Source organism: Lycium ferocissimum, chromosome 12 (genome assembly GCF_029784015.1).
Source record: "Lycium ferocissimum isolate CSIRO_LF1 chromosome 12, AGI_CSIRO_Lferr_CH_V1, whole genome shotgun sequence".
Lineage (NCBI taxonomy): Eukaryota > Viridiplantae > Streptophyta > Magnoliopsida > Solanales > Solanaceae > Lycium > Lycium ferocissimum.
In genome coordinates, this window is record NC_081353.1 from 37,154,042 (window position 1) to 37,159,975 (window position 5,934).

At 32.3% G+C, this 5,934-nt stretch overlaps 1 pseudogene; it reads left to right on the forward strand.

The window, feature by feature from the left end:
• Nucleotides 1–3,690: 3,690 nt before the first annotated feature.
• LOC132040399 (delta(12)-acyl-lipid-desaturase-like) lies at nucleotides 3,691–4,886 on the forward strand (annotated as a pseudogene).
• Nucleotides 4,887–5,934: the final 1,048 nt, after the last annotated feature.

Sequence of the window (5,934 nt, forward strand, 5' to 3'; positions counted from 1 at the left end):
AAAACCAATTTTTAAAATTTTAAAAAGAACTTGAAAATCTACTACAAAATTTTAAAGAATAAATTTCTCTAAGGGTTTCCTAAAAATCTAGCAGATATGATATTACATTCTAATCTTTCAAGGTGTGTTCTTTATCCTTTAAACTTTGCATGTTATTTGTCACGTCTAAGGTATTGTCTGGATTGAAACTTGGTTAGAAAACTAATATTGGAAGGCAAAGAAATGTTTCTTTTGGTTATATACCAAGAGCATAACTACTTACTCTATCAACGACTAAATCTTTATCCAATTACAAAGTATCACCATAATTCCTCTGCCTTGGTTTTTCTTTCGAGCAAGTACTTCAACCTGAGTCCTTGGTTGTAATCTCTATGAAGGTTATTTCTTTCATCTCATTTTGGAGTAGTATTGTTTCTTTAAGATCGCTATTTTTATTTCTTAATAATCAATATTTTACGGCTGTTCGCAAAATTATTATGTTTTTAAAATTTTAGTTGTTCCGGTCGAATTTTGTATATATAGATGCACCAGGGCCCAAAGGTCTATTATGTATTAATATTATTATGATTTGTAAACCATTTTTCACTTTTAGTATTTAGACCGCAAACGCGCTAATACATTAAATATATATAAAAGTATAAAGGCCTACTTACGGGCTTTAAAAATTCAATATTAGTATTTATCTTTTTTCTGATTTTTTTGGATTTTCATCCTATTTTCTCATTGAATAACTATTTGTTATTTTAAAAACTAAAAGCCGAAACGGGCCATAAAGGAAACGGTGCAATTAAAGTAACAGCCGTTAGTCTGTATTATAATTCCAAAAGTCACGTACTTGGGATTGGATACAGTTGTTTACCTTAAAATATTTTCATTGGTTCTCCTATTGTCACATTACCCCCATTCTCTCCTCTTCTCCAATCCACATCTGTCTTGTATCTAATTCAACGAACCAGGTAGTATCTATATTGCTCAAGTCACTTTTTTTTTTTTTTATCACTATTTGTTTTGTCTTATATCTTAGGCAAAAAATTTTTGCAGAAACATTGGGAAGAAAGTATAAAATTGGATTATATGCTATGGGTCCAAACTCACTTTTTCCTTGAGTTTGTTATATTCCTAAGTTCATCCATTATCTTTCTCAACTTGACATTTTATTTTGCAAAATATAGGATAAGGTTTTACGATAGATGCTTGTGTTCAATCATTTTCCGATTCAAACACAGGGAAACAGTGCATCGTTCCTTTTTTTCACCCACTAACCACATTAGAAACTACTGTACAAATTTGGCTTTTTTTCTACTTTTGCTTCATTTTATTTTGAGAAGTCCAAAAGTCATTGTTAGTGATCAAACAATATACTTCCATAACCCTTACTTAAATGTAATAGACAACACAACCCTTAGGATCCCTTGAAGCCAACTAATCCAATTTTAAGGCCAATTTGTGTTTATTTTTCGGGAGTCTTTATGCGAAGTGCCAATAGAATATATTACACTTTCATTTTGCCCAAATATTGAATGAAAGTGTGGCTCACACGCCTCGGACAATTGAGTGTGGCTTTTCCCATGCGATGTATATATCATTCAAAGACGTCTTTGTTCCCAAGGTAGACCTTTATTCTTTGCCTTTCAACGATATTGCTATAAAGAGAAAATAGTAATTTTGGGGCGGGCAAGAGTGTAAAGTAGTGAAAAAGTTTTTAAAAAAGAAAAAAACAAACAAATGAGAGATGTGATAGTCTTTTAAAAAGGGTTTTTTTTTTCTTAGAAACTCATTTTTTCCTGCTACCTTTTCCTTCTATTTAGGGACTTGTAAAAATATTTGATAATTAAGAAGAATTTCAGAGAAGTATATCTTGTACAACATTTTCCAGAATGAGTTTTATGACTTTCTCCTTTCTTTTTTTTGGACTCTTTGCATCTCCATACTTAATTCTTTTTTTTAGCAAATTAGAAGAAATTTAGAGTGGATTTGTACTTTTGTAGGCACAAGAAGGAGTAAAGTTTCTTTTTGGGTAAGGCAGGGGAAACAAAACAAAGAAGAAGAAAATAACAGAGAATATGAAAAATGGGGAATAAAGAAAAGAGGGTTGAGGGAAATAACAGATTTTCTAGAAAGGGTAGAAAGCATACCAAAAAATAAAAAAAAAAAAACCAATGGAAAAAACAGAAGAAAAAGCATTTTAAATTTCTTATTATGACTTTTAAATTTGTGATTTGTTTTTAATATATTTGTGTTAATAATAAATTTTTTTATCTTCCAATTTTGATTAAATTTGTAAAAAGAATTACCCCTAAATTCATTTAAAACCCCAGGATTTATTGACTAGTTAGTAAATAAAACAAGAATGAGCATATCGAAAAGGCTTGAAAATAAAGATAATTTCTTGGTTAGCCTTACCAGAAAGCTGGAGATTTCTCTCCCAATTTCCCCTCTCTATAGTCTATACAGAAAACAGAAAAAAGGGAGGTTAATATTTTGGACAAGCTATTGATTCATTACTGGCAGATTTAAATCTGAAAAAAAAATTAATTTCCTACTTATAAACAAAAGAGCCTATATGCATTATTGTCCAAGATTCCTGTTATTTCATTATTCAAAACTTTGTCCATTTGTCTGATTATTCGTTTTCCCCTTGCGGAAATGCTGAATAAATGAATAGATCATGATAATGAACTACTGCTTATCCTATTTACATAGGGAGTACTAAACAAAGAAAAATATTAATTCTTTTTGAAATTGGCTAAAAGAAAAAAAATGTCGTCAGAAAATAATACAGAGCGAGTAAACAACATTCCGGCACGGGGTTATTAAGACATCAAACAAATGAACAAAGTTTTAATAATGATAAAACTGGAATTTAAAGCCAATGGACATGCAATACAATATTGCATAGCCGCCAAGCAAATGGCCTTTTTTTTTCACTATTAGGTATTGTTTTTTTTTTTTTTCGGATCTAAATCTACAATTTTTGAACGAAGAATGTTGGCCAAAACAATCATGGAAGGGTGTTATAATACGATTGGATGGTACTACTTTACCCTTAGTTAGAGATCAGGTTTTGATTAGAATCATTTCTTCATTAAATCTGGTAGGGAGCGTCATAAATTGAAGCAATCAACGTGAGTTTTGATATCCGTGTCCAAGAGTTATACCTTATATTTTCACCTTTTTAAAATTCAAGATTGAAATACCATTGTATTTTAAAAATTTACGGTTCAAATACCATTTGTACTTTTACACGAAAGTTTTTTCCCCATATAAAATAGGGGTTCAATAAGGAATCACTATGCTACGTCTGCCTCTTATATTAGATGGTTATAAATTAAAAAAATTAAAATAAACTAAAGAGAGTTGGCCAGATCATTAGCCTCTCAGTTCCCTATTTCTATAAGAAAGGGGAGAGTGGGAGGGTAAAATATCCAACTTTCAATTAAGGCTAAAAGGGTCTCTTTTGGGAACTTTCAGGTATTTCCTTCTTTCAACAAAGAGTATCTTCTTTTTTCTATAACCAAAACTTCTCTCTTTACAAGCATTATTTGGATATGTTTAATAATTTTATGGAAAAAAGGTGCCGGTCGTTCATTTTAATCAAATACCATTTTATCATAACTTCATTAGATGAACCATGATTTGAAGCAAATTTAATTATTGCAGATTCAGGATTGAAATAGCAGGAGAACAAAAATGGGAGCTGGTGAATATGTCTGCTCCAACAACTAAAAATGAACAAAGAAAAGATCCTCTTCAAAGAGTGCCAATTTCAAAACCCCTTTACAATTGGTGATATCAAGAAGGCCATCCCTCCTCACTGCTTTCACCGATCTCTCGTTCCTCATTCTCCCTATCTTGTTCATGATCTCATACTTGTCTCCATCTTCTACTACATCCACCACTTACTTCCCCCGTCCTTCCATCCCCGTACCATTACTAGCATGGCCTATTTACTGGGTCGTTCAAGGTTGTGTTTGCACTGGAATATGGGTCATTGCCCATGAATGTGGCCATCAGGCCTTTAGTGATTACCAATGGATAAATGACACAGTCGGTTTATTTCACTCTGCTCTTTTAACACCATACTTCTCCCTGGAAATATAGTCATCGTCGTCACCACCCAACACTAATTCCCTTGAGCATGATGAAAACCATGTGCCCAAGGGTTAAAGACAAACAAGATGGTACACCCAAAATTTTGCTTGAATAATCCACTAGGACGGTTATTCATACTTGCCTTCACCCTTACCTGGGTTTTTGGCTTGCCCTTTGGGGAATGATCGCTTTGCAAGTCATTATGATCCAAAAGCCCGATTTATAATAATCGTGAGAGGCTTCCAAATCTACCTCTCAGATGCTGTGTGATTTCAACTATTTATGTATTGTATCGCGTTGCTCTAACACAAGGGCTAACTTGGCTTGTATGCATCTATGGGTGCCCCCCTAATTGTGAATGGCTTCATGGGGTTAATCACTTTATTACACCATACTCACCCCTTTTTGCCACATTATGATTCATCCGAGTGGGATTGGCTAAGAGGAGCTCTAGCTACGGTAGACAGAGACTATGGCGTGCTAAATAAGGTCTTCCACAATATTGCAGATCCGCACGTTGTGCATCATTTATTTTCGACTATGCCACATTATCATGCAATGGAGGCAACCGAAGCTGTCAAGCCATTACTAGGAGAATACTACCAATTTGATGAAACTCCATTTTACAAAGCAATATGGAGGGATTTTAAGGAGTGCATCTATGTGGATAAAGATGAAGGATCTCAAGACCAGGGGATTTTCTGGTATAAAAATAACTTCTAAACGTGGAATACTAATGACTACTTACCTAAAAAGGCCAGAATTGGTACATGTTCAGCCTGAGTCGTGGTAACTATTTTGGGATTGTGTGTTTTCGTAATAATGTATTTGCATTGTTATAACTTTAAATTTACTGTAAATACCTTTTTAAGTTTTAAATATGAAAATGTCTTTTTTATGTAACAGCCAATTTATTGTAAATACTCCTCGTTTAAATTTATGTGAATCTTTTACGTAGATGTCAAATTTGTAACTTTAACCGTAAATTTGACATAGATTCTTCGAGTTTGTAGAAATAAAATTTATATATTTAGAAGTATATAAAAAGTACAATAAGTCTTGATAATTTATAATTCAAATAATTTAGAAAAAATTAAGAAAAACGTGGTCAAACTACCCCTCGTACACTAAATAATAATAGGTTCACATAAATTGAAGGAGAAAATACTATTAAAACCCCAACCACGTGGTACAAAATCTGGACAAATTTTAATTAAAAAAAAAAGTAAAAAGAAAACGGAAGTGAGTAAATAGGTTATGATAATTGAAGGCTAGTAGTGACCATGAGGGATGATCAGTCTATGATAATTGATTTTTACATGCATATACATATGCACAAATAATTCCACTGGAATGTGTATAAACATGGAGAGTGAAGCAAAAAAATAAAACTTTGAGTCGGAGTCTAGCCTTAAAGTTTTAGGTTCTTATAAGTTAATAGAAAGTAATATTCAATGATTTTTTTTAATACAAATGAAGACTTTGGGCAAAGTTATTGAGTTAAACTTAAATCAAACGATAGCTCAACCCCAACAACATGCACATAACTCATAAATGTAACACTGTCAATCAAGTATTATATGATGCAAGCCCATGTATATGTTCGTCCCTACCTATCCAGTGATTTCAAATATATGATTACTTTTTTCAATCGAACTCCCCAATGTCCATGAAAACCTTAATTTTATCTATGGATCAAGTCTATAAGTTTCCATTCCAAATTCCATGTTTTAAAGGTTAAAACTAGTGTATAAGCATGTTTTTAACCTCCTGATCAACCCATATATTAAACTTGATTCTAATCTTTTTAAGTTATTGGCTTCAAAATTAATAATTGTACAT